The 25,901-nt window shown below is 42.7% G+C and overlaps 1 non-coding gene and 1 pseudogene across 1 annotated transcript; both read left to right on the forward strand.

The window, feature by feature from the left end:
- The first annotated feature begins 958 nt into the window (after positions 1-958).
- On the forward strand, positions 959-1,065 carry LOC120365554 (U6 spliceosomal RNA). The gene has a single exon (XR_005580464.1). It is a non-coding gene; the product is annotated as a U6 spliceosomal RNA (small nuclear RNA).
- Positions 1,066-19,952: 18,887 nt separating this feature from the next.
- Positions 19,953-21,144, forward strand: LOC101042038 (high mobility group protein B1 pseudogene; annotated as a pseudogene).
- Positions 21,145-25,901: the final 4,757 nt, after the last annotated feature.

Below are 25,901 nucleotides of genomic sequence, written 5' to 3' on the forward strand. Positions count from 1 at the left end.
TATTTATGCTCAGATGTAATGGGTTTATTATTGTCATTCATAAATATTTTAAATGTCCATTTTGATAACTAATATGATAAATACTTATAGATAAAATAAAAGCTCTTTAGGATCTTCAGTAAGATTTAATAGTGTAAAGGGGACTGAGACCCAAAAGCATGAGAACTGCTCCCTAAGTAGAGAGTTTCGACGGCCGACAGATGGCTTTGTTTAATATGTAAGGAAGTGCTGACACAGGTTACAGGACTGTGATGTTGGCTTATCTTGGAGCCTGCCTACCCCTAGGCCCTGTCCCTAAGTGAGGAGTAAGAATAACTCCCATTTGTAGCAGAAGCCACCCTAACACTATGTCTTTCTATACCTTCCCTACGTCCCTCTCTACTGTGAAGCGTAAGCATCTTGTGGACAAGAACCATGACTTCTGGCCAGGTGCAGCATCTGACGACTATAATCCCAGCACTTTAGGAGGCTGAGGTGGGCCAACGGCTTAAGTCCAGGAGTTTGAGACCAACTTGGGCAACATAGTGAAACCCTATCTCTACAAAAAATAAAAAATTAACCAGCGTAGCGGCATTCACCTGTAGTCCCAAGTACTCAGGAGGCTGAGGTGGTAGGATCACTTGAGCCCAGGAGATCAAGGCTGCAGTGAGCCATGATCTAACCCCTGCACTCTGCCTGGGCAACAGAGTAAGACCCCGTCCCAAAAAACAAACAAAAGTCCATGACTTCTGACCTTTCATCTCTGCTTAAGTACCTACAGGTGTTACATATTTTCTATTATGAACTGACTTTCATCAAGAAAATATATCTCCTAAGGAGCTATGTTCTCCTGCAGACGGACTCAGTCCATTTGTTGTTGCAGCAGCACTTACATGGCCTGGGATAAAGTACAAGATGCCTCCTTCTGGAAGAGTCATTCTCTTCAACCAAAAGGGCTGTAAGAAAGAAAGAAACTTCTGTGCTCGCTTCGGCAGCACATATACTAAAATTGGAACAATACAGAGAAGATTAGCATGGCCCCTGCGCAAGGATGACACGCAAATTCGTGAAGCGTTCCATATTTTTAAAAAAAAAAAAAAAAAAGAAAGAAAGAAACTTATATCTGGTCAGCCAGACCAACCCAATTTGCCTTTCTCAATCTGACATTGTAACCAAATGCCCCCATACCTGAGCCAACATTTTTCAGCTGGAAACCTAATAAAACTAATATATGCATAGCAAATAGGGAGGAGGCAGCTGAGTTTAATAATCTTATATTTGTATAGCACTTTACCCTTTCCAAATCATTTATACCTCCCTGGATTCTCAGAACACCCCTGTGAGATGGGGCAGTCATTATAACTTCCCATTAGCCAATGAGCAAAGTGAGGCAAGGATAGATGAAATTACCCGCCAGTGCCCATTCAACAGCTTGGGCATCATTCACCCTGGAAGCCAGGTCTCCTGACCACCAGCCCAGTGCTCTTTCCCCTTCCCTGTGGGTACTCTGACTCCTGTTGCCATTTTGATATTGAAGGGACAAAGAGAAAGCCAGCAACTATCTTTGTTCCTTCATTCCTGTTTCTCGGAGGCTCTGCTCTAATTCCTTGATTCAGAAATAAGAGCAACTTACTTTTAAATAAATTTCATCCTGGCCTGGAATATTTTCACCTTAAAATATGTTAGATATGTCTACGAAATTCCTTATTATTACCCCTATAAATCCCAAGTCAATACAGCTTCTGCAGAACAAGCAAACATCGTCCTATGGTGTAGTAATGTAATTATCTGCCATCTCTCTGATCTCTTGGCTAGTAATATGTGTCAAAGTGCTGAAGTTGTTTCAGATAGAGACATATATATTCTGGCAGTACATGTTCCCCTATTGCCCAGATGGTTGTTTAGGTACAGATCAAGTCTGGAGAGCACTTTCCAAAAATACTTTGGTGTTAGAAAAGATATAGAAGCTAAAAGCCAAAATATCAAAAATTTCAGAACTTGCTTCATGTTACTCATTGTCACAGGTATCTGGAATAACTGCAGCTAGAACACGACTAGTATAATCGATGGCTGGAAAACCATCTAGGTTCTGTGAGTAAGATGGTGGTTATACACACGCACAACTTGTTTTTGTCCCCAGGTTGTAACCACAAAGCATGTCTTTTAAGAGACTGGAAACAGTCTAGATGGGTATTTTCAAAAACATCATGGGCATTCCAAATGGGGCAGCTTTGCGCTCAGATCTGATAGGCCACTCTCAGATTACCACTCTTATGGTAATCAAGTTTAACTGGTTTCATTAGGAATCTCCCCACCTCTACCTATGTCAAACCACAGATACCAGAACAGGTAGAGTGTCCTCACCTACCTGAGATCCAGCTGCCATTCAGAACTTGGGGCTTTCAGAGATGTGCATCCAGCAGAAGTTTGCTCCAGCTTGAGTTAGAGGGAAGCAAAATAAGCAACCCCCAAATGTGCCACTTTAGCATAAGGATTATTTTGAGCTGAAGGCAAATGTGAAAAAATAGGTGCAAGAAAAATCTCTCTCATACCTGTAATTTTTGCACTTTGGGAGGCCAAGACTGGTGGACCACAAGCCCAGGAGTTTGAGACCAACCTGAGCAACATGGCAAAACCCTGTCTCTACAAAAAAATACAAAAATTAGCCAGGCATAGTAGTATGTGCCTACAGTACCAACTACTCAGGAGGCTGAGGTGAGAGGATTGCTTGAGCCCAGCAGGCCGAAACTACAGTGAGCTATGATCATACCACTGTACTCCAGCCTGGGCAACAGGGCAAGACCCTGTCAGAAAGAAAGAAAGAGAAATAGGGGGAGGGCTCTCTGCCCTCCCCCTATTTGCCTAAAAGCAGGACACAAGTTGGTAAAAGTGACCCCCTCCTCTCTCTTCCAGGAAGGACGGAAGTTAATTATGAAAGAGAACTCTAGACCCTTATCAGCCCAGAGACGGTGCCAGAGGAGTCTACAGAAACAAACCTTACTAACTATACTTCCTACCTTCTGTTAGTTTCCCCCATATATTTACCTTTCACAATCTGCCATCTTTGGACGCTTCAAGTCCTTTTCTTTTGTCTTGTGATTTCTCTAAAAAGTTATTGTTCTTCTGTTAAGATGATACATAGGTCCTAGGTCTTAACCATCATTTGAGTTAGTCATCTGAGTGCTCTCATGTGTGTCCATAGGGCACACATTAACAAACTCCTATATTTCTCTTGATAATCTGTCTTTTGCCAGTCTAAATTGCAGGGCCCCACCAATGATACTAGGATGGATAGAAGAAGATTTTTCTCTCCTACAAGCTTCTCTTAAGATTTGTGGTTCCTTGATTTCATGAACATTAATAAAAACAATAAATAATGGACTGGAGGCAAGGCTAGTTCTTTAAATATCAAGGTGATCAGAGTTTGCAGTGGTCACTGGAGACATCCCTTCTAGCCTCACTCTTTATTTCTTTCACCTGGTCTCAGTTTTCCTTTCTGCCAATGCCCCTGGTCCATTGGACAAGAGCCTTCAATGAAGCCAAGATACACAGAGCCCATGAGTTAACCTGTTGCTGAATCCTGTCTCTGGGAAGATGGGATAGACCTGGGAAGGTCACACCCTAATTACGCCGTTGATTCCAGCACATTTCTCAACACAGTTGTTAGAAGCAGAGGCCTGCCAGGGCAATGCCTCTTGAACTTTCTCAGTGCCATTTACATATTTCTGGTGCTGAACTTTACCAAAACATGACTGATGTATTCTGACATTTCTGGCTTTTGGTGTTGGACAGTCCTAGTTTCAAATCCCAGCAGTACCTCATATCTAACCCTTGAGCAAGCTGCGTAACTCCTCTGAGTCTTGGTTTTCTCGTCTGTAATTGGAGTCAGAAAGACTCACTTGTAAAGATTAAAAGAGATATTTTATTTGAAGTTCTCAGAACCTAGTCTGGTACATAAATGTAGTTCTGAAATAATTTCTGTAAACCTGATAAAATCAATCAGGAAAGAAGGGAGAAGGAGAAGCAAAAATAAACCAAGCTTGCAGTACATCCAGCACTTCATGAGGTCAGCTTGCTCACTAGCCCACTTCCTCACAGTGGTTTGCTGCCTATTGCCTCAGAATCATGTAACCCCTAGATTATAATTCCCCTTAAATGCTCTAAAGATAAAACTTGAACACTGTGAAATGCTAAGTTTTCCAGTTGAGATCTTAGGTCCTGCATATTGATACAATTACTGCTCTCAGCTGTTCTGAACAACAAGGGCTGACTCACCAAAGAAAGCACTTTCCACATCCTAATTATTTCATCCACTTTACCCTAACCAATCAATGGCCGCAATTTTCCAGGACTTTGCCCTCCATGATTCCCTTAAAAACTCCAGCCCAGAGCTCTTGGAGAGATGGATTTTAGGATTCCTCCTGTCTCCTCACTCAGGTGCCTTGAGATCATTAAACTCTTTCTCTGCTGCAAACTCTGCTGTCTTGGCGCATTGGTCTGTTACTTCACAGTGCATGTATGAACCTGTTGGTTCTGTAACAGTTCCTTTGTGTTCCATACCATTATCAAAAGTAAAAGGGGAGAAAGTCAAGTAAGTTAACACAGAAGAGCAATAGCTCTTCCTCATCCTGCCTCTTCCCCTTTTGCTATGGACTAGCCACATTACATTCACTTATCCAGCAGAAGCTATTACACATGGGCTACTAATAATTAAGACTTCTAGCTCAGATACATTTCTTTCCTTGGTAAGGAGAAGGATATTGACAAAAGTCTGGAAATGTTAGCTCTCTTAGCTACAGGTGAAAGGAGTGCTTTTTTATTTTATCTGTACCTCGGAACCACCTGGAGAGCTATAGAAAAATACCAAGGTGGGTTTTACCCTCAGAGATTCTAATTTAATTGGTCTGGGCTGAGGCCTGATCATCTGTATTTTTAATGGCCCCACACACGATTCAAATGTGCAAAGGGCAAAGAGCCACTGATTGGAGTAACCCACATTCTCATTGAAAAGCCCATGGGTTACTACAAGAAAAGTTTGACTTTCGCATTCTCCTCTCCATGGATGCCCCTGTCAGAGGTTGATTTATAACAATAATATGTTTGTCTCCTTGGGGCTGGCAAGGAAGCTTAGCCAGAGATTATTTGTATTCAGTTATTCACACGCTGAATTTTAAATTCAGTCCAAAAGCCTCTACCACCTTCTGATCTTGTGTCAAGAAAATGCAGCCTCCACTGTCAATGGCGGGCTGAGAAAGTTATGCGTCTGGTTCTCATTCTTTCTGTTATGCTTGTCTCGGACATCTTGTACTTCCAGTTTGTAGTCCTACTTTTATCTATAATTTATTTCAGTGATAGTATTACTGATTCCGGACTGCCTAACTGTAGTTGATCAAACTCTAAAACATTCAAGCAAAGAAGAAAGCATCTTATACACTCCTCTTTCCTCAAGTGAGAATTAGATTGCATAAGAAACTGCAAAGAATTTGCAGTTTTATTCTTCAGACTCATGTTCAGAGATCTAAGCAGAGAGCTGTGGAGAGGAGGAGTTGGTACAGCTGAAGAAATGAGTCACTTAGGGGAGGGGTTTTCAGATGGCCGCATTCTCTAGTTTATGCTACTAAACTGGAATACCAACATCTGGTCAAGAAGTGAGGACACTCCGGTCTAGGGAATGCCCAGGCTTCTTCCAGGCTTTCCTCAAGGGATCCTGATTATATGAAAAATTACTGGTGGCTGTGACTTCTAGTGTGTACTGCCACCTTCTGGGGAAGGCATTTATTTCATCCCATGTCACTCCTCAGTAGAATCTGTACCACAACCCAATTCACAGATGGGGAAACAGCCTCTGAGAGGCAAGCCTCAGCCAAGGTCAAGCTCAAATCCATGTCTTCCCAGTTGTGTCATTTCCATGACCCTGCACCTAATTAAGAGGATGCTTTTTTCTTGAAGGCACAAACCTCATTGGCAATAAAAATAAACTTAAATGGAAGCTCTGAAATCACAGTATGAGGCTGGCCCAAGATCCCTGGGCAGATTTCCATGGTCTGTCTGAGTTCTCAGTAGCTGACAGCCTGGCTATTCTGACTAAGCTTTCATGGACTTGCTCCCTACCCAAGTGAAAACTCTGCCTTGTTTGCTCTAAGACACAGTCAATAGAGGCTTGCCCCATGGGCTCCTTCCTCCCTCAGGCCCAGCTCAAATCTCTCACCCTCAGCTGGATCTGACATCATCTAGGCACCTTGTCACAAGTTTGTCCTTCTTTTTCTGAGTTCTCCCTCAGCTGGCTTGCAACAGCTCTCTGCCTCTGAAGATAACAGGGCAAGATCCTGGCAATGCCCTCTCATCCTGGAAGAAGTGGGAAGTGAGCCCACCTCTCTCCTAATCCCCTCTCAGATGTTAAACTGAAAGATGAGAAGGTCTGATGGGGCCACTTGGGTATAAAACGCCTTCCCAGAAATCGCAAAGTCAGTCATGAGCAGCAAGCAATCACCACCATGGAACAAGGTTGATAAGGAGAGTCAGGGAAGCAGAAGATGCCATTACACCACCTCCATCACCTCCAGGAGCCTACAATCTAGGGTAGGAGGGACGAGTGAGACCAATAGTTCTCCATCCTCACCAGGCACCAGAGTCACTGTCCCCAGACATACTGATGCAATTTGTCCAGGACAGGAATCAGTTATTACTACTTTTTAAAAGATACCAGTTGTTTCTAATGTGAAATTGCAACCAAAATAAGTTAAAACATAGTATTCGCTCATAAGAGGGTGCCACTGTATTGTTGCCTCAAGAAGGCACTAAGTTGGTTAGGGTAGCTCTAAAACGGTGGAATTTAAATTACAGGAGAGCTGTTGTAAGGCAAGTGGGTGAAACTGGGGAAAAGCAGCTCTGAGGTATCCAGAAGAAGAAAATGGGCCGTGCCCATCTCCATCACGGGAATTGAGATTTGCATGCTGTGGGCAGTCAATGTGTTTTTTTGGGTAGAAAAGATCTGCACCTGGTCTGGGCATTTGGCAGCCCTGAGACTTCTTATTCAGAGTTGTTATAAACTGGCTCAAGAGACAACTGTGACATATTCCAAAATACCTCCTTTTGATCATTCTGTTAAAAAGTTGCGAGGTAGCTGCTATCTCTAAATTGTTCAAATCACAATGGGTTTGAGGACATGTTTCCACCCTCTTCCTCATCTTTTTGTTCAAACTCCTTAAGTATAATAGCTGTTTTTTATTGAAACTCAGTATTCTTAAATCCTAAGTGGCTTCTCCTGTGGCTTTTGCCTCAAAGCTCAGCAGAGTCTCCCAGAGAGCCTGGCTGAAGTGTGCACAGTTGAAGCATTGGAAGCCAAGGAGAAGCACACCAAGGCCTGGGGCAAAGCAGGCCTAACAGCCCCTGGGCCTCTTCCTCTATCCTCATCTCAGTCTTCTAGATTCTGTCACTCTGATGATAAACTCCAGAAAATGCTTTCCTAGGAAAGGAGAAGAGAGAGATTTGTCCTGAAGGCCCAGGGTGGAGTGGACCAAGTTACCCACTCAAAGTCTTCCCAGCCCAAGAGCACCTCCAGGCCTATTTTAGCCCCACCACAGCCAAGCTAAATTGAAGAGACAAACTATGCTTGAATATCCTGAGGGAGAAGAAACAAAAGTGGTCCTGCCCTGGGAAGCAAGTGCAATCCAGTCTCTTTGCATTATAGGAAAGCTCCGGAGGGGCTCAGTGGCTCATGCTTGTAAGCCCAGCACTTTGGGAGGCCTAGGTGGATGGATCCCTTGAGGCCAGGCATTCAAGGCCAGCCAGGCCAACATGGTGAAACCACATCTCTACTAAAAATACAAAAATTACCTGGGCTTGGTGGTGCATGCCTGTAATCCCAACTACTCGGGAGACTGAGGCACGAGATTCATTTGCACACAAAAGGCGGAGGTTACAGTGAGCCAAGATTGATCGCGCCACTGCACTCCAGCCTGGGTGACAGAGCAAGACTGCCTCAAAACAAATAAACAAAGGAAAGCTCCACCCTTGAAACCATGACCCAAGAAATATCCTGGGACTCTGCCACCCACTTCACAATGCTCCTTCAAGGGTAGGGCACTAAGGACTGGAGGTCAGGCAGACCCGAGGCTGAGGTCTCCATAAGAGGCTAAGAACTTGAATAACCCATGCTCTGTCTCTGAGGGCAAATTACTATTGGGTTCCCAGACTTTCCCGTAAGCTCTTCGGAGCACTTTCTGAAGCTCCTCTTTGGAGTAGTTTTTCTGTTTGGAGGTGATAAGCACTTTGTTCCTAGCACCTTATATGTCAAATAACCTTGGGTGATAATATCCCACACAGGTTTACAAATTAGCCCATAGCTGTCCAAAGCCTCCAACAATTTGTTTCTATGTCTGTCTCTACCTGAGCTGCAAATATCTTGAGGAGTAGGGTAGTTTTCCTTGTTTTTCTTCTATATACCTTCTGCCTACTGTGTAGGACCTATTACGTACAAAGAGCTTAATAAATGTTGAATACAAAAATAAATGAATTGCTTTCTCATTAGTGTCCTAAGTTCCAGACTTACCAGACTTGCCCACTTCCTCGTGAGCAACAGCCTTTCATACTTAAGAGTTTAACCTTTCTCTAGCCTTGCTAATCCCAACCCTTTTCACATTTCATCCTGGGACCTACTTTGTAAACTTTTCCTTCTGACCCAGTGGGAACTTGGCCTTACAGGATAACTCTCAGATATTAATGAAAGCCCTTTAGGGAAATTTGCTTCTGATCCTAGTCAGTAAAATTGTAGAAAATATTGGTCCTTCATCTGTTTTCACAAGAAATACAAATTAAATAATATGTTAATACAGTCATATACTTGGCTGAGGCATGACAATGGCTTGAACCCAGGAGGCGGAGGTTGTGGTGAGCCAAGATCACACTACTGCACTCTAGCCTGGATGATAAAGAGAGATTCTGTCTCATAAATAAATAAATAAAATCATGTCATTGGATATACAGTTAGTATTTTGAGATCATCAGAGAAATAATTCTATAAAAATTTGACAAGAGTCGCCTTCAAAAAAGTGAAAACTGCCTCTCCACGATAGCCAACTTTGAGAGATACTACAGCAATTCTCTGGAATTTTTCTCAAGTTTTTCTATTAGCTTCAAAATCAGTAGAACCTCATGTTTTCTATGTAGGAAACTTCAGAAGGGGTGGAGCCATTTCCAAAGTAGAAATAAATCACTCTCTTTTATCAGCTGTCTTCTTCCTGTGTACACATGGGCATCAGGGAACCAATCTTTATTGAATGCCTACTGTGTACCTGTGCCTTTTCTCTTTACCCATGTAGGGGAGGAAAAATATTTCCTCTATCCACCTTAGGTTCTCAGCTGGGTCCTTGCAACAAAAGAAAAATTAACAAGAAAAAAAGCATGCACATTTACTTAAGTTTTACACGACATGGAACCTTCATAATGAAATGAAGACCTGAAGAAACAGTGAAACCTGAGTGTTTTATTCTAGGTTTGTCAGAGAGTGGAAAGCCATGGAAAAATGTAAGAGAGCAAAAGGGTGTGAGCAAGAGTAGGAAACAGGGAGACAGAAAACCCGTTCCTTATACTTGGAGATAAGGATGCTCCTTTCCTCCAGGTACAGGAAGGGCGCCTCCCACGTGACGGCCAATGACCTGCTTCAGGGAGGTCACGGAGTTCTTCCCACACCTGCTGTTTCTCATATTCCTTCAGCTTAAAGCATTCGGTATGGCAGCACATTATTTTGAGATAGTGTGCCCTGAACCCCATCACCCACAAGTCAGCACTTATTTCGTACTATCCTCCCAGACAAAATTAAACTCCTTCAGAAGACTTAACGTTCTTTCTGGTTTTTCAAAGCACAAAGCTAGCCCTGAAGAGTCACATGCGCATGTCAATAAATTCTTTCAGTCCTCTCCAAACCTTTAAAATAAAAGATTGCCAATTTCCTGATTGATAATTTATCCACAAAATAGCAAAGGCAGAGGATATGAATCAATAGCCTACCATACATACTTGCACATATCATCAAAACATCTCTGTGACACAGATATGGTAAAATCAGGTTTACCACTGGCAAATTATACAAAATCTTTATAAAGCGGATCAGGAAAAATGGAATGAGGCCAACACCCAGTAGTTATGTTACAGCTCAGTCATTCCTCACGGAGACCCACTAGAAGCCAGTACACAGCCCAGGGTCCACAGTGGGAAACGAAAAAGTAATGCTAAAACCACCTGAAAAGTGATACCAAAGAGGTGTGTGCACAAGCTAGGGGAGACTGAAAGACAGAGATTCACAGATTCTGAAAGAGCTGAGGATGGCTTCATGGCAAAAGCACCATCTGAGCTAGTGCTGGGATGTATCTGCACTTCCCAGGCAGGATGCTGGGAGAAGGTGATAAATGTCAGGCAGAGGAGACAGCTCGCTCTGGAGTTGTGAGTGGGGGCTCTTCCAGGAACAGGAGATGCTCTGAGCAGCTTGGGGAGGAAGCTGGGTAAGGCCTGAGGTCTTCTGACATTTGGAATACATCCCATACACAATAGGGAGGGAGCTGGTGGCGGCTGTAAAACAAGATGTCATATAACAAGATTTCTTATCTAAAAAGATATATCCAGCAGAAGTGTGGAAGTTGAAATCAAGAGGAGAGAAACTGGAGAAGAAAAGGGACAGGGACAACTCTCTTTCTCCTTCCTGCAAAAGGCATGCAAACCATTCCTACAGATGTTATGCTGTCACCAGGAAGTAACCCTGATGCATTCTGGGGAATCAGACCCTACCTGTAAAGTCTGCATTTCAACACCCACTGCATGGACCTCTATTTAGGACAACTGATACTCCAGAGACAAGTGGCCTGTTTCCATCACAGCCATTACTTGTGCATCAAACTCTGTAGAACAACAAGCAAGGTTCTATTGGCAAATATTCTATATTGAGTTCTCTGGTTTCTCAAAATCCTGGCGTTTCTAATATCATTCCCTAATTGTTTTAAAGTGACAAGTTCTATAGCAACAATTTTCATATTATCATACAAAATATGAATTTGTTAAGCTCTTCTAATCATACATACCAAAAAATCTAAAGGCATTTTCCTCTGATTATATAAACTGTGGCAACAGAGTCAGGATTCAATTTTCGAAGCTCTGATTACTAAGTAGGAGGAGGTGACCAAAACTGCTTCCCACGAAATGATTTTCAGAGGATGTAGAACTATACTCTCCATTCCCTTACAGAGCTGAGAAACTGCTTCCTCTTCTTTATTCTTCTCTCTTCTTCCAGGAAAAATGGTTGGATTGCTCTGCAGTTTCTCCTTACCTGCTAAAGAAAGACTCATTGCTACAAAGGAATTTTGAACCCTCTCCTATTTTAAATGGCATCTCCCTGTAATGCCAATAGACCCATTTGGATTTTCAGCTCAACTCCTGTAGGGAAAGAAAAGTAAGTCGGAATCAAGCTTTTTGGGGGAAAGGACTGCCTACCGAGCTTCCTTTTCAGTCTGTAAAACAAGAGATCTCCTGTCAGACTTTCAGACAATGAGATCACACGCAAGAGGGTAGACTATCCCCTTGTCTCCCAGCACAGAGGCACCCTGGGCTGAAGAGTAGTCCTCCCTGGAGCTGTCAGGCCCTCTGTCATGTACAGGTTTCTTGTCTGTCTTCCCTTCTACCTCTCAAGTGGAGTCTGAGTCTCACTCATCTCCACTGGCCTAGCACTGTGGTTGGCACAGTCATAAGGAAAGCAATTATTAAATAAGAGCCTACTCTACACTGGACGCTGTGCCAGCTACTTCAGATAGACACAAGACTACTTAACTAACTCAACAACACCATTCTATTCTACATATGGAAAACAAACTCAGAAGGTTTAACCAAGTTTCTCAGTTACCTATTGAGAAAGAGTCAGCAGAAATTTGAGCTCAGTCCTGTGACTTCAAGCCTCTGCCCTTTCCACTCACCACAGGCCCTCCAAGGAGGACATCTGGGCTAACCAAGGGCTCCAGCTCTTGCACAAATTCTCCAACATCCAAGTAAGTGTGTCTAGACTGGTTCATCTGGCAAAATTACATTTCAAAGCAAATGTCCATAAGGGAAATTCCTACATCCATCTGATATGCACTGCAAAATCAGAAAAATGTTTCCATAGGAAAAAAAAATCCCCTAGAAGACCAAGCTGGAAACTGTGTGGTATAACAGCTGTGACTGCTAGAGCTATGGATGGTCCAGAGAGCAGCGGCAGCAGCATCACTTGGAGCCTTTCAAAATTACAGAATCCCAGTTCCTGCCCTACTGCATCAGAAGTGCATCTTAATCATATCAGATGATTCAGATGTACATTCTACTTTGAGAAGCACTGCCCTAGCCTTTTTAAACCTTTATACCAATTATCCCTATGTTATCTTACCATCTCATCCCCTTCCCTACACTCCAGTCTTCCCACAGGTAGGATTTCCATGATTTTACCCTTGCCTACTGGTATGAGTATGGTACACGGTGCCATGCCTATGGTTAGATTTCCCTAACTATGATTGACAGAATGAATACTTACAATCAAGCTCAGAGCCACAATCTAACCATAATGTACTTTGTACCTGAGTAGATTGATTTCCACAAATTGAGTCAATAATTTAATCCAGAAGTTTCAAACCCTGGATGCACATGAGAATCACTTGGGGAAATTTAGAAAATACTGATGTCCAAGTTGTGCCCAATTATAATTGAATCAAATTCTAGTGTGTAATAGGGTTGAGAGCCTAACCTATTAATTATAGTGTCCTGTGCATAGTAGATGCTTAATAAGTGTTTGTTGAATTAATCAATTATATCTGAAATCTTATTATTTGCTTAGAGTGACATTTAACCTCACTGATAATCCAGAGCTTTCATTCAAATCATTTATCCAACTGGAATTTTACTCTCCTTTCTCTAATCATAAAACGAATCCTCTTGTCTCCTGCTCAAATATTGTACATCTAAATTACCAAATATGGACTGCCAGGCATCATACTTATAAGCAGCTCATGACAGTGACTACCTGGCAGCCAGGGGCAGACAGGAGAAACCAGGATGGAAATGCTCAGGTTGGATTCTGATCAGAGCTGCATTTGTGGTTTGAAAGCCTCTGTGTTCCTCAAGGCAGCTATAAAGTAGCATGGCAGTTGCTCAGCATGGTGGCTCATGCCTGTAATCCCAGCACTTTGGGAGGCCAAGGTCACAAGGTGGCCTTGTGATCCACAAGGGTGTATCACAAGGTCAGGAGATCGAGACCATCCTGGCCAACATGATGAAACCCTGTCCCTACTAAAAATATAAAAATCAGCTGGGCTTGGTGTCATGTGCCTGTAGTCCTAGCTACTCAGGAGGCTGAGGCAGGAGAATCACTTGAACTAGGGAGGTGGAGGTTGCAAGGAGCCAAAATTGCACCACTGCACTCCAGCCTGGTAACAGATCGAGACTCCATCTCAAAAAAAAAAAAAAAAAAAAAAATAGCATGTCAGTTTCTGGATATTTTTGCTTGTGAAATATGGAAGGTTGATTCCATCGATGGTCCAATAATGTCCTCTGGGTCTCCAAGCAATGTGATTTTACAGCCCCTCCATTAAAGGGGTAGAGTCTCCTCCTTACATTTTGAATCTGGGCCTTGACTAATAGAGTGCAACAGAGTGATAGTGGTTGTGCTCCAAGCCTAGGCCTCAGGAGGTCTTGCACATCCCTACTCTTTTCTTTTGGAATACCTCATGATCATGTGAACAAGTCTGAGCTAGCCTGCTAAAGGACCACATGGAAAAGACATCAGATATTCCAATAGACCTTGTGAGAGACCAGCTAAGATCGGCAGAGCTGTGCATGCAACCCATAGCTGCCTGAACTCAAAAAGTCAGCCAAGCTAAGACAAAGAAGCACTCAGCTAATGTATAGACCCACACGCAATAAGAAATGCTTCTTGTTTTAAAACTAAATTTTGGAGTAATTTTTTTTTTTTTGAGACAAAGTTTCACTTTTGTTACCCAGGCTAGAGTGCAATGTTGTAATCTTGGCTTACTGCAACCTCCACCTCCCAGGTTCAAGTGATTCTCCTGCCTCAACCTCCTGAATAGGTGGGATTACAGGTTAATCCAGCCACTATGCTAATTTTTGTATTTTTAGTAGAGACGGGGTTCCACCATGTTGGCCAGGCCAGTTTCGAACTCCTGACCTCAGGTGATCCACCCACCTCAGCCTCCCAAAGTGCTGGGATTATAAGCGTGAGCCACCAGGCCTGGCCCGGGAGTAGTTTTTATACAGTAACAACACACTAGGACAAGGCAAATGATTAACAGGCCAGTTTCTTTGCTTTTTTGTTTTGTTTTGTTTTTGTTTTTGTTTTTCATGACTTATCACAAAGCTTCAATAGTTCAGAGCATGATGCTGGCACAAGTGTAGTAAATAGATTCGTGAAATATAATATGTATAACCCAGAATGAAATACTGTGTAATATAGAACCCCACATGTGGGAAACCTGATATATGACCAACGTGGGAGAGCAGAGAACATAGACTATGCAGTAAATAGTAACATTAGAAGGCATTTGTTATGGATAGAATTTTGTCCCTCCAAATTTATGTTGAAGCCCTAACTCCACAGATGGGCCAGTTTCTTTAAGGTCAGAAAGGTTTAACTTGGTGATGGAGGTCATCTTCCTGGTACCAAGTCAGGAGAAAAATCATCTCTATAAAAACATAGTTTCTTTTATCTTCTCCCAAGAAGCATTTGTACTACAAATGTATAAAGGCACCATTTGCCAGTTGAGATACGGAGTTTTCTTTTTGTGTTATTTTGCCAACTGAGCACAAAGTAATGAAAGGCAAGTCTGTTCTGTTACTAACCATCTGTCCTATTAACTATTATTAACTATTGAGTTGAATTAACTTCGGTGCTCTGATCGGTTTTCAGTCAACCCACCAGGCCATGCACAAAGACTCCATCAATAGCGTCTTCATGATGCTTTATAAACACATGGAAAGTAGTCAGTTCTGCCCAACTCACATGCAAGCGATGAGAAGAAAGTTTACCTACTAAGCAGAAGCCACACACCCTCAGTTCTAGAACTCAATAGCTCCATTCTAGCTGTAAGCAGAATCCTTGGGGTTCTTCACTGGGACACTTTGTAGACTTCCCCACAAGGGTGGATACACATAGCACACAGCAGCTCTTTGTTCTTCTTTAGTGGAGATCTTTATTTTATGTGTTAATATTACGAATTTCAACCATGTGCTGAGAGCACAGTTGTGGAGCAAGGACTGGGCACAGACCTTGACTAGAGTTGCATTACTAAGGCAATATTTCAAATGGTATTTTTCCAAGAATCCAAAAGGAATACAATAGACTATCTTCATGGTTGAGCCCCAGTGTTTGGTTTCTCTGGTAAAAAGAGATGTGGAAAGACGTGCAATAGAAGTTTTAGCTGAGGCATCAGGACTAACAGTGCCATATTCTAAAGTAAATGTGAGAACATCATAGTGTCGCTTTTACATTAGAAATGATCAAAATCTACTTTGGGACTCTCACCCTTGAACCCCTCTTCTACTTCACACCACCCTTCTCTTACGTAAGAGGCTAGAGATTGGAATTAGAAGTATTTGTGAGAGACCCACTGGTATGCTGAGTTCAAATGGCCCCACAGGGGTCTCTCACCTCAAACCTAAGGGACCGCAATGGGACCACTCAGAGGGTTTGACATGTGTCCTCTGAGTTTAGGGGACCCTGTGACTCCCACATTAAAAAATTGGTCTGGCTATCTGCTTCAGTGGCAGAGCAAAGAATGAAGGCTGGTATTGGGCTCTGGATGCAAGGATGCCTGAATACATTTTCTTGGACTAGACGTGGCCACTTGTGTGAGGGAACCAATGGGAAGCCTTTTGGATTTCCTCCAAGATGGCTGCCTGGATGGGGCAACTAGTCCTAGGAGGAAAGATACCAGAGGTACCACCACAGGCCTAGGGCTGAGCATGAGGAAGCCACCGTGCACAGTGGAAGCATGACCCTTCGAAGAGCAACTATAGGTGAGAGATAGCAGCCACTGGCATGAGCAGAAGGAAGCAGGAAGGAAGCGGGGCACTGAAGAAACTACAAAAGTGCAGATGTGGAAAGAGGCAGCTTTACACGCCTGCCAGACCCAGAAACAAAATGTCAGTACCTGACAGTGTCAGTCAAGGAAGAACTTCCCTGGCCTTTTCCCGTCACCTACTCCCTGTCGCTGCCCTGGAGAGTCACAATAAGGCCAGCAAGATGGAAGATAAGTAAAAGTGTTAGGCTGGAAAAGGTGAAAGGGCAGCCCGAAGCAAGCTACCAGTGTGTCTTTGCAGGGAGAAAGAGCAGCTTGAAATGTAAGTTTTAGGCTGGGCATGGTGGCTCACGCCTGTAATCCAAGCACTCTGAGAGGCCAAAGCAGGTGAATCACTTGAGGTCAGGGGTTCAAGACCAGCCTGGCCAACATGATAAAACCCAGTCTTTAACAAAAACACAAAAAAATTGGCTGGGCATGGTAGCACATATCTGTAATCCCAGCTACTCAGGAGGCTGAGACAGGAGAATCACTTGAACCTGGTAGGTGGAGGTTGCAGTGAGCCGAGATCGTGCCACTGCACTCCAGCCTGGGTGACAGGGTGAGACTTCATCTTAAAAAAAAAAAAAAGTCATGGGACTGCCCTAAGTCTTTTATGAGAACAGGAGAATAACCAAGTCTCCCCAAGAAACTTAAAGAATGTGTGTTTTGATAGTATAGCCCTTGAGGCCCAAGCCTTCATCATCATGACTTTACAGGCACTGGGCGCCAGCTCCAAGTGCACAAACTTCACCTGCAGCAGAGAACCCATGGAGCCCAAGCAAGCCTGGAAAACGGAGCAAAAATGAAAAACAGACACCTGCATCTGGAAGGATGTTTCACTTGCTACCAGCTGCTTCACAGCTTCCTCTGGAGTTCCTCAGATGAATTCTGAAGCAGTGACTCAAGTGGGTGAGTCAACTCCACTGAACCCGTTTCCTGTGAAGGGTGGTAGTAATGACATGGCCATGGGTGGGGGGTAGACACTAATTTCCTGTAGCTGCTGGAACGAATGACCTCAAACTTGAATAAACAAAACTTATCCTTTGACATTCTGGAGACCAGAAGTCCAAAATCAGCTTCACTGGACCAAAATCAAGGTACCAGCAAGGCCACACTCCCTCACGAAGTACTAGGATCACTTGGGCGGATCACTTGAGGCCAGGAGCTTAAGACCAGCATGGTCAACAGGTGAAACCCTGTCACTACTTAAAATTTAAAAATTAGCCGGGCATGGTGGCACACATCTGTAGTCCCAGTTACTTGGGAAGCTGAGACAAGAGAATCGCTTGAACCCGGGAGGCGAAGGTTACGGTGAGCAGAGATGACACCACTGCACTCCAGCCTGGGTGACAGAGCGAGACTCTGTCTCAAATTTAAAAAAAAAAAAAAAAAAAAAAAAAAAAAAAAAAAGTGCTCATGAGCACATATGAGCATAAACACCTCCAATGGTTTATTATGAAAAAACAAAGCAGAAGAGCCCACACGTGATTGTTTCCAGCCTTCTCCAACACACAGGTATAGACAGACAATACTTACTATGGATCCCTGTGTCTGGGAGGTGTGAGTCATAGTAGCAGGGAAGACTGGCCAGTACTGGTGAAGTACAAAGGCAATGGTCAAGAACTGGAGAAGTCCTCAAGCTACTCGCTTGCCACACCTTCTATAGTACAGACACTTTCCACTTGTGTGTCTGCAGAAGCCCTGGGTTAGCATGTATCTATGCTGCTTGGGAGATGGTAACACAGCAACCATCCATGGTGACACAGTAACCCAAGAACCCACAACAATGGAACATAAGCATCAGTGAGTTAGTGTCAATAGCAGATAGAGACAGGAAAGACTGGAAGAGAGAAGAAGTAGGACCACAGAGGAGCTATGAAGTGAGGGTTGGCTCCTGGTGGGCTACCTCTCTGGAGACCAGAAGATAGGGTGGGAAAATGGATGGCCTGGAATGGAAAAATATTCACAGAATGTTTGCAGGGATTCGTGCATCAACACCAGAGTGGAAAGCTTAATTTCCTTGGCACTCTTACCTAGGGCAGCCCAAAGGAAAGCCAGAGGCTGCCCTGTTTAGATAACTTAAAAAGCTCTTGTCTTAGACATCCTGAAATCGGTGGGCTTTGCAATCTGCTCTTATTTTAAAATCAGTGGCTGTCAACATGCTACATGCTAAAAATATGTCGGTCCCCACCTCTCCATTTTATCAGCCTGAAAATATTGAAGTTATAAGGGTGTTTCCACCTCTGCCACCCACTTAGTGTCAATTCAAAGGTGAAACTGTTATAATTAGTTATCTTCAAATGATCTTGAGTTTCTTCTTTCATCTTCCAAATTTGGGGATACAAAATCTGTTAAGGGGGAACTTGCTTCTCTCAAAAAAAAAAACCTTGTAGGCTAATTATATCCTTTAGTTAAGAAAAGCTTGAGCTTTCTTCTTCTTGAAATAAAAAAAACATTTATTCCTCCCCTTCCTGAGGTGCAGAAGGGGACAGTTACTCTTCCTGGATTTTCACTCAGCACTGACCTCTGAGGGCTCCAGACTGACCTGTTACCAAAGAAAAGAACCCATTACTTTTGTTGATTTTGTACGGCTTTAGCCCAACACTGAAAGTGGACACAAAGGACCTGGCCTTCACTTACAACCAAAAGTGCCTTTAACCATAACAACAGAAAATATCTGAGTTGACAAAGACAAATGATAGGTCTCACCTCAATCCTGAGCTCACAGCCTCAACCAGATAATGACAGAGAATCCTGAAACTGGCAAGATGAAAGAAACCCCAGGTTCTTATCCTAACTCTCCAAAATCCTGCTCCTTAGGGAGCGCCGATTCTTCTATTAACCTATTTTCCACCTCAGCTTTCAGTATAAAGTCAAATGACAGCTAACCTTACTGCATTTTCAGTTCAGAAGGATGTCACATTTCAACAGCCACTTTGGGATTTGGATAAAGACTTCACGCAAAAGACAAGTCCCGCTTAGCATTTTAGACCAACTTCTGCTCATAAATGGCAAGAGGATCCAATCTGCTTGTCAACACCAAGGGAAGTGACTGCTTGTAGAGCACTGCTGGGAAGGATTCTGCATCTGCAAACCGACTCAATAGGAAAGAACACCATGACCAACCATCAGGGGCCGGCAGCGCCCAGGGCCTTAAATGTGTTGGCAAATCCCATTGAATATGGAGCCATCTTAAAGTCAACATCACCCACTCAAGTGTATTTTGGGCCAGGTGTACAGAGCTCCAGATACTTGTCTGTGGATGAACTCCTGTGATTTTAGACAATATCTCTTTGCTTTACATCCTCCTGCAGAAAACAGTCTGTTGACAGTAATCTCTCTCAGGCGTACTTGAAGATGAATGGGCTGCTTTGAAAGCACACAGGGCTCTTGGAAGAAAATGCACTGCATAAATCCCAGGCAATACCATAGCCATTGTCTGGATTACCTATCTAAACAAACAACTCCCTTACGTCATTTGATTTCTTTGACTGGATTTCAGTTTCTATGAGGTATATAAACTACTATCACAGGAAGTTAAGGCAAATTGACCAGTAAGAATACTTTATAGACTTAATCTACAATTGAAGAGCTTGACATCCTCTGTTTACATCACCTGATCAAATCTCTGGCATGCAGAGAGCACAGTACTAGCTGCAATTGTGAAAAAATATTTCCCCATGATTTTCCAATGGAATTTCACCTAACAACACAACAGATGTGGTGCTTTATGGTTCACAGCCCACCTTCCAAGGAGCTGTCTCACCCAGTACTCATGGAGCTGGCCCACTGCCATAGCTAAAATGCAGACTCCGCCTCTGGGAGTGTTGATGGCCACGCCCAGCTGGCGGGTTTATTTTGCCCTAAAGATACATTTTTAGACAGCCATTGCAGTACATTGAGCTCCATAGAGACAGCGCCAGGACAAGTGAGAGCCAGACGGGCACTGGGCGACTCTGTGCCTCGCTGAGGAAAAATAACTAAACATGGGCAAAGGAGATCCTAAGAAGCCGACAGGCAAAATGTCATCATATGCATTTTTTGTGCAAACCTGTCAGGAGGAGTATAAGAAGAAGCACCCAGATGCTTCAGTCAGCTTCTCAGAGTTTTCTAAGAAGTGCTCAGAGAGGTGGAAGACCATGTCTGCTAAAGAAAAAGGAAAATTTGAAGATATGGCAAAGGCGGATAAGGCCCGTTATGAGAGAGAAATGAAAACCTATATTCCTCCTAAAGGGGAAACAAAAAAGAAGTTCAAGGATCCCAATGCACCCAAGAGGCCTCCTTCGGCCTTTTTCCTGTTCTGCTCTGAGTATCACCCAAAAATCAAAGGAGAACATCCTGGCCTGTCCATGGGTGATGTTGCGAAGAAACTGGGGGAGACGTGGAATAACACTGTTGCAGGTGACAAGCAGCCTTATGAAAAGAAGGCTGTGGAGCTGAAGGAAAAATACGAAAAGGATATTGCTGCATAGCGAACTAAAGGAAAGCCTGATGCAGCCAAAAAGGGAGTTGCCAACACTGAAAAAAGCAAGAAAAAGAAGGAGGAGGAGGAAGATGAGGAAGATGAAGAGGATGAGGAGGAAGAGGAAGAAGATGATGATGATGAATAAGTTGGTTCTAGTGCAGTTTTGTTTCTTGTCTATAAAGCATTTAACCCCCCTGTACACAACTCACTCCTTTTAAAGAAAAAAATTGAAATGCAAGGCTGTGTAAGATTTGTTTTTAAGCTGTACAGTGTCTTTTTTTTGTATAGTTAACACACTATCAAATGTGTCTTTAGATAGCCCTGTCCTGGTGGTATTTTCAGTAGCCACTAACCTTGCCTGGTATAGTATGGGGGTTGTAAATTGGCATGGAAATTTAAAGCAGGTTTTTGTTGGTGCACAGCACAAATTAGTTCTATATAGGGATGGTAGTTTTTCATCTTCAGTTGTCCCTGATGCAGCTTATATGAAATAATTGTTGTTCTGTTAACTGAATACCACTCTGCAATGGCAAAAAAAAAAAAAAAAAAGTTGCAGCTGTTTTGTTGACATTCTGAATGCTTCTAAGTAAATACAATTTTTTTTTATTAAAAAAATACATTTTTAGGACTTCAACTCTTTTCTTGTCTCCTGAGGAAATCCTGGAATGGTTTTGTCAAAAAGTCCCACACATTAGCATTTGTTTATACCTATTTCCGGGACTTATAGCCAGAAAAGGAAGAGATGTGATCATGATCAATTTCCCTTTTTTAAAAAAAAGTTTTTTCTTTTTTTTTTTTTTTTTTCTTGTTCTGTCACCCAGACTGGAGTGCAGTGGTGCACTCACAGCTCACTGCAGCCTCAACCTCCCAGACTCAACTGATCCTCCCACCTCAGCCTCCCAAATAGTGGGGCATACAAGGACACACCACCATGCCCAGCTAATTATTTTTATTTTTTGTAAAGAGGGGTTTCACTTTGTTGCTCAGGCTAGTCTCAAACTCCTGGGCTTGAGCAATTCTCCCGTCTCAACCTCCCAAAGTGCTGAGATTACAGGTACTGGAATTATAGCCTCCCAAAGTGCTAGGATTACCATGCCCAGACTGTTTCTCTTTTAACACACTCACATAAATCTGATACAAACCCATTACGATGGCATGCATTTGATTGGCCAAACATATGACTATAATTGTTTTCCTAAGAAGGAGTTTTTTTAAAGTACAAGTCAACAGAACTTGAAACTTATATGTTGTAGATTAGTTGGACCAGCTCTCAACCAAACTGCCAAGCATCAATACTTCTCTTCAATATTCCACTATCTTTCAACTCTCTTCTCTTCAACTAGTGGCGGCCCCTCCTATCTACAGAGCCCTTGATACAGGCATTGCCATATTTCATCTAAAATTAAAAAGAAGTGAAATAATCTGTCGTTGACTTGAAATAATCTGCCTTGGTGTGAACATGTCACTCACCTTCTTAACTGTCCCAGGTATATTTTATATTTTAATCTTATTTCTTATATTGAACAAAAGGAAAACTTTTCTGATGTTAATAAAATGTTAGGCATTGGAAGCAGATGGAGTATTGGAGGATTCAGGAGAAGACGCCAAAAGCTTCCTGGGGACCAGGCATAGTGGCTCACATCTGAAATCCCAGCACTTTGGGAGGCCAAGGCAGGAGGATCACTTGAACCCAGGAGTTTGAGACCAGCCTGGGCAACATAGCAAGACCTCATCCCTACAGAAATAAAAATTTAAAAATTAGCTGGACATGGTGGCAGGCACGTGTAGTCCCAGCTACTCGAGAGGCTGAGGCAGGAGGATCACTTGAGCCCAGGGGTTTGAGGTTACAGTGAGCTATGATCACACCACTGCAGGCCAGCCCTCAGCCTGGGTGATAGAGCAAGACCCTGTCTCTTAAAAAATAAACCAATAAATAAAATAAAGTTTCCCAGGAACCCAGGAAGGGTTACTTGTCCAAGATAATACCTTAGTGTATATATTCTCAGTCTGACCCAAAGTTTTAAAGGAAATTTTGAAAGTGCAATGTGAAGTTACATCAGTTAAGATTACTGACTTTAGTTTCCTGTTTTTCAAATGTTTTCTTCATCTGAATCCCTCTGCAGGAAGCCTTGTGGCATAGATGCATGTACATACATAAGTAGGTTATTATGTATGTGTCTCTGCATATGTGTATACATATGTGCATGAAGATGTGGCATTTTACAACATATAAAACTTAAGCTAAGTTATTGGAAGTAATAATTACTTACAGGTGAGGAACCTGAGAGGTAAGGAAGGTTTAGTGGTATGTTCAAGGCTTGAGAATAAATCCCTGTGAAATCAAAGGCAGGTCACCAATTCACAGCCCCCAAAGTCTCGTTTGCATCTACCTACTCCTGGCCCCTACCCTGTAAGTGTAGTGTTTCAGAGTCTCATCAACATCCCTTAGTCTTTTTCACACAGGTCACAATTGGGGTATATTATTATTGTATTTGATGGTTATTATTACAGGAGAAAATTATTAGTTTACTGAATTAGCTACTCTTCAGCAGTCCCGAAGGGAGCACTAAGGAATACAGTCAGAACTTTGAGCACATGCTCAAGCCTCTTTTCTACCCTTTCTTCAGTCCAGGCCCATTGTGATGGGTTTTTTAAATGTTGAGTTGGCTGGGCTACAGTATCCAATTATCCAAACACTAATGTAGGTGCTGCTAGATATTCTGCAGATATAATTGAATTCTCAGATAAATTGACTTTGAATAAGGGAAATTATCTTAAATAATCTAGATGGGCCTAATCAATCAGATAAAACACCTCCAAAGCACAGTTAAGACTTCCCTGAAAAGAGAAGAAATGCTTCCTGTGTATAGTATCCTCTATCTGTGCCTGTGAGTTCCAGCCTGTCTGTGATCTTTCAATGTTGGGGATCTGTTCTATGAATTTCAGATTTGCTTAGTGAGTCCCAATTTCATAGGCTGATTCCTTGTAACAAATTGATAGATGGGGACAGGCATGGTGGCTTACGCCTGTAATCCTAGCACTTTGGGAGCTGAGGTGGACGGATCACCTGAGGTCAGGAGTTTGAGACCAGCCTGGCCAACATGGTGAAATGCTGTCTCTACTAAAAATACAAAAATTAGCCAGGCATGGTGGTGGGAGCCTGTAATCAGAGCTACTTGGGAGGCTGAGGCAGGAGAATCACTGGAACCTGGGAGATGGAGGTTACAGTGAACCAAGATTGTGCCACTGCACTCCAGCCTGGGTGAAAGGCAAGACTCTGTCTCCAAAAAAATAAACAGATAGATAGATAGATACACAGATATATAGACAGACAGACATAAGATATGGATATGGATAGATAGATACATACATAGATGTACAAACATATATAGGTATAGATCTCCTACTGGCTCTGCTTTTCTGGTTGAACTCTGACTAGTATAGATTTTGGTACCAAGAGTGGGGTGCAAACAGACAGGGTTAAATCCTGACTAATACACCCAGTTTTCCCCAAATGTCACAACTGCTAAACTTGAAATAACTAAGTGAAAATAAGAGTAAAAAAGATCAAAGTAGCTCATCACAGATCTGCAGTGTGAAAGATTCCAGAAAAACACCCTCCCTCAGGGGTAGAGTCTGTTTCCCCACCCTTGAATTCACTTTAACCTGTTTTTGTTATAGGACTTTAGCAAATGTGATGATGAGGCTTAAAAAGCACTCGCATATGGAGACTTGCTGTCCTGTTGCTCCTGTGAAGCCCTTGACTGTCAGCACATAAAGATGCCTGGGCCAGCCCGCTGGGAACAACAGACACTTGGCCAGTTGTTTCTGTTGTCCTGGCTGACAGTCTAACAACAACAGTACCATCAGCTGATCCGCCCATGAACCCAGCTGACGTAAGCTGAGCCTGCCAGGACCAGAAGGACTGACCAAACCCACAGAATCCTGAGCCAAATAAGTGGTTGTTGTTTTGATACACTAAGTTGTGAGGTGGACTATTAGATAGCAAATGCTTGCTAATACATGAAGAAACTGTGTACTCACTTGTTACATTTGAGATGAGGTCTGCGAAATTTTATGAAGTCCGCCATCTCCCTCAGATTTCAACTTAATCCACATTTTTACTAACATTCCATGTGATTCCTGTTTTACAATTCTTGATGCATGGCTGGCATTTCAGTGTATCTTACAAACAGAGGCACTGATTGTCCTTATTCCAGAGTATCTTCTCAAAGATTTTTGTTTAGAGAATAGCCTTGGAAGATAGAGACAGCACTGCTCTCCAGAGAACAGGGCAGGCATGCTTTGCCCAGTTTAAAAGATTCTGGTTTCATAAGGTCAGAGGTTCTCTCCTATAACACAACCCACTGCCTATTGCAGGTGTTACTTGGTCCCGTTTTCATCAACCAGGCACAAGAAATTGATATTCTGGCCCCTGTTAATGCTGTGAATAGTAAAGTCCTTTGTCTCTCACCCAGGAGTCTCCAGTCTTGTGCCAGCATCCATGAAACACTGGCAGGCTAATTTGTTAGCTTGCAAGGGGGTAAAATCTCAGGCCTTCCACAGTTCTTGACACCAATTAATCAAAACTCCTGTGTATAAAACTATCAGCCAAATTCATGTAGGGGATATTGCTTGGTGTTTGTAAAGGTCCATTTATGTGCAAATTACCCTGGAAAAGCTCATTATTTGCCTGTACTCAGAAACTCCAAGGCAGTGACAGCTGTATACATCCTTTGTTTTTCTTTAAAGGGCACAGGATAAAGGCCTGAGGCCAAATCCATTTTTTTAAATCATTAAAGAAAAAGGAAATGGCAAGCTAGATACAGATATGCTAAGAACACACAGAGGTTTAACAGCAAAAGAAAAATATTGTTGATCTCTCCACTTTCTGCTTTTCCCCCCAGCATTCAGCAGAAAGGAAGCAAACCTGAGTGGCCTTATGCATGCCATCACAGGGCACATGGATTCAAAAACTTCAGTGAAGCCAGAAAACTTTTTAAGCCATTATTATAATAGATTAAGAAAACCAATCCTGGTTGTTGGTTCATTGACTGCACACAGAACTTTTCAGGCATATCCTAGCATTTTAATACAGTTCAAAACTCTACCCTCAGGGCAAGAGACTTACACATTTGTTCCTAACCCTAGCATATTCAATTCAGCTATTTCTGCCAAGAAGTTGTGTCTATGCATTTAAATCCTTCCCAGATTGTCAAATAGTCATTAGACTAGAACATTGGGAGGAGAGAGATGATGTGGCAAAGATGCCAAGGCTCTCTTAGGACAACAGTTAAACACCTGCTTCAATGTCCTGGAGATGAGCAATTACTTAAAAGGAGCACCTGAGCCAAGACCTAGAGGGACGTTCA

Source organism: Saimiri boliviensis, chromosome 1 (assembly GCF_048565385.1).
Source record: "Saimiri boliviensis isolate mSaiBol1 chromosome 1, mSaiBol1.pri, whole genome shotgun sequence".
Classification (NCBI taxonomy): domain Eukaryota; kingdom Metazoa; phylum Chordata; class Mammalia; order Primates; family Cebidae; genus Saimiri; species Saimiri boliviensis.